The sequence below is a fragment of the Misgurnus anguillicaudatus genome, chromosome 7 (assembly GCF_027580225.2).
Source record: "Misgurnus anguillicaudatus chromosome 7, ASM2758022v2, whole genome shotgun sequence".
NCBI lineage: Eukaryota > Metazoa > Chordata > Actinopteri > Cypriniformes > Cobitidae > Misgurnus > Misgurnus anguillicaudatus.
The window spans coordinates 14405373-14416444 of record NC_073343.2 but is presented as its reverse complement, the minus strand read 5'-3'; positions in this window follow the sequence as shown (position 1 = coordinate 14416444).

Here is an 11072-nt window from a genome sequence, read left to right as displayed (position 1 = left end):
GGGTTGGCCGTAGTCCGCTGAGGACGGATCCCTTTAAGAGTGAGAAATGAGAACCCCTATCCAGTACACTTACACTGCCATCAACGGTTAACCCGGGTGACTGTGGTCGACCCACATCAGGTGAGGGAAGAACGAGATGTCAGTTTCCGACAGGTGTGTCCCACCGTGGTCGAAGTGGCCTTAACCCAAGCGGACTTGCCCCAGGAGAAGGCTAGAAAGGAGATGCCCGCCCACCTGTTAGGTGAGTCCCTGTGGGGAAGGATTAGAAGAAGCACAGACTCGGAGATTACAGGAACTTCTGAAAAAGTGGCAACACATATTCTCTGCACATGATGAGGATTATGGGTGTACGAACATAGTGAAACATCGGATCCCCACAGGAGATGCTGGGCCCAGTCGAGAAAGGTACCAACCCATACCACCTACCTTGTACTCTGAAGTCTGCACCCTGTTACAGGGGATGTTGGAACAAGGCATTGTACGAGAGAGCAGTAGCCCCTGGGCGCCTGAATGGAGTGTCCTCAGTCTTTTCTGGGCTTTGTGGGATACTATCGGCGCTTCATCAAAGATTTCTTGAAGATTGCCAAGCCCTTGAACCAACTGCTAGCCGGGACGGGGCGCCCTCGAGGCCGTGGGTCTCCATCCATCTCTTGGGACCCTGAGTGTGAACAGGCATTCCCACGGTTGAAACAAGAGCTGTTGCAAGCTCCAATTCTGGCCTACGCAGACTTTACCCAACCCTTCATCTTGTATACCGATGCCAGTAATCTGGGGCTAGGGGCAGTGCTCGCCCAGCGGCAGCAGGGAGTGGAGAAGGTAATTGCCTATGCCAGCCGAAGCCTTCACCCAGCTGAGAGGAATGACTCCAATTATAGCTCATTTAAACTGGAGCTGTTGGCCTTGAAGTGGGCCTTAAGTCAGAAGTTTAAAAACTACCTGTGGGGGGCCAAAGTCCAGGTAATCACAGATAATAACCCCTTAGTACATCTACAGACAGCAAATCTAGGAGCCGTGGAACAGCGGTGGGTAGTGCAGCTTGCAAATAATGATTACCATCTTCAGTACCAACCGGGCAGAAAGCAACCCAACGCAGATGCCTTATCAAGACTTTCAGAGGTAGGAAATCAGGGAGGCCCACAGGGGCTGCCACTGGAACCGGAAGAGGGACTTACAGTTGGTGTAGTAGAAGTGCCGGGAGGCCAGCCGGAGTCAGTCCCAACAAGTTGGGGTTGGGACCCCCAACGTTGGAGAGAGCGACAGGAAGAGGATTGTGGCTTGAAGGCACTGAGGTTGTGGCTGACCCAGGGTAGGGGGCCAGCCAAGATGGAGAGGTGAGCGCAAGCTGGGAGCATAAGGAAACTCCTCAGTCAGTGGACGAAGCTCCAGTTGCGAGATGGAGTGATTTGCAGGCTGATCAAGGACCCGGGGCTGGGCGAAGAGATCTGTCAGATTGTGGTACCAGAGGGCCGAGTGCAGGACTTGTTGACAGCCTATCATGCCCAGTTAAGACACCAGGGACAAGAGAAGATGGTGTTAGTGCTACGCAGACAATTCTACTGGCCAGGGATGGAGGTGTCCATAAGCTCATTTATTTAAGCATGCCCCCGATGCACCTTGTTTAAGTCCGGGAAGGAGGCTAGAGCCCTGTTGGTCCCGATTCAGGCCAAGGCCCCGCTACACATCGTCGCTATGGACCTTCTGACACTGGGCAGGCCAATGGACCGATACCAGAACATCTTGGTGATAACAGATCTGTTCTCAAAATATGCTTGGGCCATCCCGACCCTGGATCAGACTGCAAGTACCACCGCTACTGCCTTATGGAGGGCCGTTTTTCAGCCATCCGGGTGCCCAGAGTTCCTGCACACGGATCAGGGAGCGAACTTTGAATCACTGGTGATTGAGTTTTGTCAATTGTAAGGAAAACCTTGATCCTACTGTGCATAACAACTACATGCCTATTTCTTAACTTTGTTTAATTTCAAAGGTTTTGGAAAAAGTTGCACTTTTACAGTTTGACTCTTTATATTCTAGATCCATTTCAGTCCGGCTTTAGAGCACTGAATCAGCATTGCTGAAAGTCACAAATGACATCTTGTTGTCTATTGACTCCAGGTCTTCTGCAATCCTGCTTCTTTTAGATCTGAGTGCTGCATTTGACACTATCGATCACAAGATTCTTTTGAAACATCTTAAGTGTGTTGTTGGAGTCCAGGGCTTGGCTTTACAGTGGTTCACCTCAAACCTAAAGGGGAGAACTTTTTCTGTAAATATTGGGTCCTTCACATCACCACCTATGCCTATTCATTGTGGTATTCCACAGGGTTCCATCTTTGGCCCTCTACTATTCTCCCTGTACATGCTTCCCTTAGGCTCAATATTTCAGAAATATAATGTAAATTATCACTGCTACGCCGATGATCTTCAACTATATCTACCGATGAAACTAGGCAATGACACTTCATTAGACCGTCTGTTTTCATGTCTAAATGAAGTCAAGTCCTGGATGACAAACAACTCACTACAACTAAATGAAAGTAAAACTGAAGTGCTGCTTCTGGGACCTGCTGCTACCGACAACTCTGTTAAAACGCAATTAGGTCCTTTAAGTAAAAACCTGCATAATCACGCAAAAAATCTTGGTGTTTATTTTGACCCCCATCTCCAATTTGACAAACACATAAATACAGTTGTAAAGGGTAGCTTTTTCCAACTTAGATCTGTGGCAAAGGTAAAACGCTTTCTTTCTAGTAAAGACCTTGAAATTGTGATCCATGCTCTAATCTCGTCACGATTGGACTACTGCAATTCTTTGTATGTTGGTCTACCACAATCCACATTGTCTCGGTTGCAGATGGTTCAAAACTCTGCAGCCAGATTGCTAACAGGAACTAGAAAAAGTGACCATATCTCACCTATCCCGGCCTCATTGCATTGGCTACCTATAAAATTCAGAGTCGATTTTAAGGTTCTTTTATTTACATACAAAGCTTTGCACATTATGGCCCTGGATTATATTTTTGATCTTATTAAACCCTACACAGCTGTCAGATCATTAAGATCTTGTGATCAGTCACTTTTATCTGTCCCTCAATATCGCTGCAAATCAAAAGGTGACAGGGCTTTTTCTGTAGCCGCCCCAAAGCTCTGGAACAGTTTACCTTTGGGTATTAGGACTTCTCCAACACTGGGTGTTTTTAAAACTAGTTTAAAGACTTACTTTTACACATTAGCATTCGAATGATGTTGGGTATGTATATGTAGTTGTGTATGGGTGCGGGGGTGTGTATCTGTATGTCTGTATATGTATGGGTACCAAATTGTGTTCTTGTACAGATCTCTTTATATACATGTGCACATCTTTTTTATAACTTGGCACTTCCAACTACTGTATGTATTTACAACTATGTCTGAGTGTCTTGATATTTAATTTTATCCTCATTCTTGTTTTTATTCCTTTCTTTTTCTATTTCTATTTCTTTTATTTATTTATTTATTTTACTCTTTCATTGTAAAGCACTTTGGATCAACTACAGTTGTGTTAAATCTGTGCTATATAAATAAACTTTGAAACTTTGACTTTGATGCACAAAGACCCATACGATGTCATACCACCCGCAGGGAAACGGGCAGTGTGAGTGCTTCAACCAAACCCTGTTGGGTTTGTTGGGCACACTAGATCAGGAACATTAGGGCGACTGGGCGAGAACCCTCCCTACACTGGTACAGGCCTAAAATAATAGCGTGCAAAGCACCACAGGATATGCTCCGACTTACCTTATGTTTGCTAGACACGTACGGATGTCCACCGATCTGGTGCTGGGAACGGCTGTGGCCGATGAACCCTTGAGTCTGACGGAGTGGGTATGTGATACAGGGCCCAGCAGCGACCGGGGCAACCGGCGTACCCGATCCGGCCAGAGGGAAGGCCAGGGCCAGAACGGGTCGTGCACAGGAACATGATTCGGCCCTGCCCAAACTATCCCAAACCTGTTGAAGAGGCTCCAATGGCACCTGTGCCCACTACACCATGGATTGAAGGCTGGGCTGTCGTCCCGAGGGGCCCGGTGAACATGCCAGACAGGGTAGATCCCGCTTCGCCTCCCCGGCGATCTCAGCGCGAAAAATTGAGGGCGGCCGTCTGAAAGGTATGGAAGCTGAGTCGGAAGCTCCCGTTCTAGAGACTAGAACTGATTGGCGGGGGAGGATGTCACGGAGTGACGAATGCAGTCGGAACAAAAAGTTGGTGGAAATAGTTCCGCCCGGACCGATTTTCACAAACACCATGCCGGTTCCGGCTGACTCCGGGCAAACAAATCAAGGATTAATATCTAACAGGTGAACGGAATGAATGAAGCAATTTGTGATTGGCTTTCACAAGAAGAGGAGGCCCATAAATAGGGCAATGATACGTTCAGAAGGGGAAGTTTTTATTCCGCTTGGAAGTTCATCTGGGTGAAGCTGTTTTGTGTGTGCTGGGAGTTTGGTGGCAGCGCTGGTGTGAAGAAGGAGACGATTTGAGGTGGATTACTGGCTGAGTGAAGAACTACGGATATTGTGCTGGACTCAGCTTGGAGATAAGTGAGAAACTATATATGCTGCAGTGTCATTGTAATCCTGTCATGTGTATTGAAGGGACGGGAGATGTCGAACGGATGTGACGAGTAAATCTAAAGGGAGGAAGTGGAGTTGGAAGATTAAAACGTCTGTTGTGAGGTACTGTGCAAAGGGAGACACTGTGTATTCTATCAGAACCCCTTCAGTGATGTCCTGCTTTCCTTATCTCTGTCCAACCACTATCTGAGTTCGTTGTGGCATTTAATGCTTATTCATCACCCAGTCTGTTTCAGTCACTGTAAGCGTGGGAGTAGTGGAAGAGAAGGAGGAGTTTTAAGATCGTGCCACCTACGCCTTCAAGTGTTGTTCACCTGCCCCCTGTCGCCTACTCATTCAGGTCTCTGAACCCAGGCTGAAGCTGTAATACTGACCTTAGTCACTGTGAGTGAGAAGAGTGCGGTGGGTGCTTTTTATTGAAGTGAGTACATGTGGAGAATTGCTGTGCTGGCCTCAATGTTGTCAGTATTCATATTCTAGGCTGAGGAAAGAGCCCTGTGTACGAGGAGTCGAGTGGTGGCGTCATACGGCCATTTCTTACCTGTGTACGATCAAAGGACTGGTTTGATCCTCCTACGCCTGTGTAAAGAGGTGTCGTATGCTCTGCTGCATAAAAAGTGGAGTTGATAAACGTGAGTGAAGTGTGTGTTCTTTGCTACCAGCCACATGTCCTGAGCCAAGGGCTCGTATCAACGTGGGACTGTCTTCACTGACTGGCGGAAAATTAAAGTGTCTGGGAGTCCGCCGTAAGTCCGCTTGCAAGTGAAGCGTTACGATTGGATGATATCCACCCTCGTCTCCTCCACCTGTTTGTGCTTTGAACAGCCAAAGTCCAGTGTGCCACCAGCCTGTTGTAGGTAAAGCCAGAGGCAATTCCAGGATTTTATAAATGGGGGGGCACAAGGGGGACCAAGAACCAGTCAGGGGGGCCAATCAGAAAATTCAAATGAAAATAAATACTGGTTTAGAAAATATTAAGCATGGTTCTTGTGCAATGCCACGTGCTCTAATATAGATGGTATTAATTTTTTGTATTTTGCATGGATTAGACAACACAGTTCTGTTCCAGAATAGTTCACTTTAAATAAATTGCCATAATTTACTCATCCCAAAGTTATTTCAAACCAGCATGAGCTTTTCTTCTGCTGAACACAAAATAAAATATTTTGAAGAATGTTTGTAGCCAGAAAGTTGATGAACCCCATTGACTGCCATGTTATTTTGTTCCTACATATGAAGTCAAGGGGATCCATCAACTGATTTTGGTTACCAACATTCTTAACTCTTTTTTTTGTGTTCAGCATAAGACAGAAACTCATAAACTCATGTTTGAAACAAGTTTAGGTATATGACCATTTAACCATTTAAATTAAGTGAACTATTCCTTTAAGTATCTAAATTACACAGAGTTGCGTGTAGCTGATATTAGTTAACGTTCTGACATATCAGGACCGTTTGGGAAAATATTACTTAAGAATTTGTTTTTCTACTCTGTCTGATCTGACTTTCATTGTTTATTATATTGTATTTTAACACAACTGAATGCTACAGTATTTTTACATAATATCTGTTCTGTTGTCAGACATAAAGAAAGAGTTTAAAATAGTGACTAAACACGACCCAATAACACCTCGTGTTTAATCCAACCAGCTGTTACTTTATACTGCTAAAATCCTTATTTAAAATGCGAAATTGTCTGATAAAATCATCATACATTTACATTGAGAAGAGCTGATACGAGGTGATTTCGGATTACCTGCGTGTCTCATGCAGTGCAGAGCTTTACTGTTGCTCTTCTCTTGTTGTGTTTATGAGCGCTTTTAATTTTAAATGCGAGTGATAGTTTTATTGTAGATAGCGTACAGCACAGACAATTCAGCGCAAATTAAAAAATATCAGAGAATACTGTTAGGCGCGCGCGCATACCGCACCATAGGGAGGGAGAGAGCTCGTGCACAGAGAACTGGTGTGTGTGTGTGTGTGGGGAAACACTACTAACCTTTCGTTAAGTCATGATACTCGATCAACCATCTTCTCTGTCAGTAACATCTGTTGACTGATAACGTTTACGTGAAAAGACAAGGACACGGAGGAACCCAGGTGGAAAACACCGCCAACTTTTAATTCCTTCACTCAGTGTCATGTAAGAGAGGCATTGTCGAGGTTCTGCACGCAGCACTAAGAAAGCGTGCACGCGAGAGAGAGGCGCTGCTGAGCGCTTGCAATGGCGAATGAAGCCGTTTTAAATAGTAAAAAATGTAAATGGTAATCATGAAAAATCTATTTGATTTGTGTTGATTTGTGCCAGTGTTGAGTCTGTGGCAGGGCGCCCGCTCCTTCTTCGTGTTCGCACGAGTCTCAAATCAAACAGTGATTGACAACTGGTCCAATGGTGCGGTGGGTGTCGTGGTGTCTATTTTCTCCTGTTTTAATAAGCGCAACTACTATGCTGCTTCTTTTAGCGTTCGCGCGAGGCTCAAATCAAACAGTGATTGACAGCTCTCTGGTCCAATGGTGCAGTGGGTATTTTCAGGTTGACAGAAAATCTAGCTGGCCCAATGAGATTGGAGGGGGGGCACCAGGGGGGGCAATCATATTCCAGGGAGGGCGGTGACACCCCATGCCCCCCTCTAGACACGCCCCTGGGTAAAGCTTACCTGAATATTTACCTGTGAAGCCTTTTTACCTGCCCAAGCTAAAGCCCAGTGTGCCACCAGCCTGTTGAAGTAAAGCTTACCTGAATATTGACCTGTAAATCCTTTTCACCTGCCCAAGCTAAAGCCCAGTGTGCCACCAGCCTGTTGATGTAAAGCTTACCTGAATACTTACCGGCGGAGCCTTTTGCGTGCCCAAGCTAAAGCCCAGTGTGCCACCAGCCTGTTGTAAGTAAAGCTTACCTGAATACTCACCTGTAAATCCTCTTTGCCTGTCAAAGTTAAAGCCCAGTGTGTCCCCAGTCTGTTGTAAGTGGAGCTTACCTGAATACTTATCTGTGAAGCCCCTTGCCTGTTAAAGCCAAAGTCCAGTGTATGCACTGTGTGTTGTTGAAGTTAAAGGCCCCGTATTCGTATCTACCTGCTGCCCAAGTTGAAGGCCCCGTATATGTACTTACCTGCTGCCCACGTTAAAGGCCCCGTATACATACTTACCTGCTGCCCAAGTTAAAGGCCTCGTATATACACTTACCCGTTGCCCACGTTTAAGGCCCTGTATACCTGCCTGCTGTCAAAGTTAAAGGCCCCATATACATACTTATCTGCTGCCCAAGTTAAAGGCCCCATAGACCTACGTATCTGTTGCCCACGTTAAAGGCCCTGTATACATTCTTACCTGTTGCCCCAGGTTGAAGGCCCGCGATGCAACTGTGTCCTGCCCCCGCTGCCTCCTGGAAGGACCAGCGACCCCTCCTTCGCGGGCTCGGAGTCCGAGCCTGTGGAGAGGCGGCACCCATTGCATGCCATGGCTCTGTGCAGGTCCAAGCGAAGGCCTTGAGAGATCTGCACGAGGGAGACGACCCTCTGTTGTGCGATGTCCACCATGGTGGTCCAAGAATTCCACCTCCAGCTGTGTCTGGCTGACACGACGGACACAGACAAGAACGAGTTCCTGGATGCTCCAGTCTAATAGACCGGCCTCTTCAGCGAGTCCGGGGAGTCATTTAGCTCTGCGGCGCAACTGAGACAATCTCCTAGATCGTGCCCCGGTGGAAGACGGCTGCCCTGGTCCACCAACGCCGGATCCTCAGTCTGCCTCTCGCCGAGGGCGTCCTGCGGCAGCCACCTCCGTTTCCCCTCCTCGGACCTCATCTCGGCAACGCAGGGGAACCGGTTGTCAGCAGCTCGCCCCGCCGGCTCAGCCCGCTACCCGTGACAAACGGAGGTTCAAGCAGCCCCGAGAAGGGCGACCCGGAGTTGGTCGTTTTGCTGTTCCACTGGCTTTCCAGCCGGAACCCACATAACCACACTAAGAGTGCATTCCTCTTCCCTCTCCAGGTCTCCTGAGGATCGAGAGAGCTGGGAGCGGGCACACACCAGCTCACCCTCCCTCTCCTCTATCGCCAGCAGGTGTTTTCCAGAGTTTGCGCTGTCCGCTCAGGAGACCAGATGACCATCACCCTCACCGGAGTCTGCGCTCTCCGCACAGGAGACCAGATGACCATCACACCCCTCAGCGGTCTCAGGTTTGTAAGAGAAAATGAGGAGGACGTAGAAAATCTTGATGAAAGTAGTTTAATGTGGTAGCAGTGACTAAGCACGTTGTGCTTTGGGTTCAGCAGAGTCAGATTGAAACCTGAGCAAAGTCAGTCTTAACACTCTATAGTTTCAAACCTGTTTTCCCACCCCTAATGAAGTATCCCTTTAAATGTAAATTAAGACTGATACTACAAATGACCTCTTTATCTCCCACTGTGCCCAAATGGGTAATTGTATTTATGTGATCAGATTATCTTAGTACCCAACTGTGTGCTCAACCAGATCAGATAATGTTTAGATAGATGTCTTGACCTGTGTTGGTTCAAGAAGTCTCACATTTGCTCCCATACTACTATTAAGAAAGTATTACTTCAGGTTATATTAATGTATTGCTTGTACTGAGATTACCTTTTATGATTATCAAGCCTTTTAGAGGGATAAGCTTGTTTTAACATCTAAATTGGAGTGGAATCTTTGTCAAGGCTAACTATAAATTCTTATAGTCCCCCGTTTGATGCTCTTGGCAAAGAAGCATCACATCCACTCCATTCATTTTTTCAATTCAATTTTATTTATATAGCGCTTTTCACAAGTGTTAATTGTTGCAAAGCAGCTTTACATGAGAAGATGTAGAGGAGAACACAGAAAATCAATAGGTAATATAAGAAGTAGATATAGTGGCTAAGGTTAAACCGTACAAGCGAGCATATTAATAATATAACGTATACAGTAAAGTGCTATGTTAAGCCAAAGTGAGTCTCCCTCGGACGAAAAAAAACCCTAGGAAAAAACCCAATGGGAAAAACTCCTAGAAGGACAAAAACCCTTGGGAGGAATTAATATATATTTATATATATATATATATATATATATATATATATATATATATATATATATAGATACGGTAGGGATAGGAGGCGGGTAAGCGGATTAAACTGGTTTTGCCGGTGGTCGTTGGTCAGGCATCGGCTGGTCATCACGTTGAAGGACAGCCAGTAGATCAGTGGTGCGATGACCTTCACAGCAACAGGAACTGGGTCTGTTTGTCTCATTGTCCTCGGGGTCAAGGACGAGACAGGGAGACAAAAACAGAGTTCTATTAGCGTAGAGGCCGTTCGCATGTAATGCAAGTGTCATACATCATAGTGATTTAAGTCAGCTCAGTTCCAGACAGGCTAACTATTGTGGCAATAGCATATTACCCATATGAGGTATGTGAGTGCTTTGCTCTAGACAAAATAACTACTGCGGGAAAAGTACATTTACTGGACATTTTATGTGAATGCTTTGTTAAAGAAAAATGTCTTCAGTTTAGATTTAAATTGATCGACTGTGTCTGATACTCGAACATTATTTGGTAAATCATTCCAGATCGTAGGGGCTAAGAAGAAAAAGGAATCTACCACCTTTTGAAACTTTTGATACTCTAGGGATAATTTAAGTGACCAGAATTTTGTGACCGAAGTGTACGTGATAGATTGTATTCTGATAGTAGTTCTTTAATATACGAGGGCGCTAGGCCATTTAAGGCTTTGTAGGTTATTAGTAATATTTTAAATTGTATGCGATATTTAACTGGTAGCCAGTGTAAAGATGCCAGAATTGGACTGATGTGGTCATACTTTTTAGATCGAGTAAGCACTCTTGCGGCGGCGTTTTGAACCAACTGTAGCTTGTTTACCTGATTAGCATGGCATCCCCCGAGTAACGAGTTGCAATAGTCTATTCTAGAGGTCATAAAAGCATGGATAAGCTTTTCTGCATCTGATGCAGACAGCATATAGCGTATTTTTGAGATATTTCTAAGATGGAAGAATGCTGTGCGGCAGACATTGGAGATATGACTATCGAAAGATAGATTGCTGTCGAACATCACGCCTAAATTCTTAACCGTGGAAGATGGCACCACCGTGCAGCCATCTATGGGCAACTTGTAATCTGACATATTATGTTTGTAGCGATTTGGTTCAATAATAAGTATCTCTGTCTTATTGGAATTTAGCATAAGAAAGTTATGTGCCATCTAGTCCCTAATATCACTAATGCAGTCTGTTAGCTTAAAAAACTGGTGGGTTTCGCTAGGATGCGACGAGATGTAAAGCTGGGTATCATCCGCATAGCAGTGAAAACTTATGTTATGTTTCCTGATAATGTCTCCTAGAGGTAACATATATAACGAGAATAGGAGAGGGCCTAGAACTGATCCCTGAGGTATGCTGTATTTAACGGGAGAGTGATATGACTCTTCCTCATTTACATAAACAA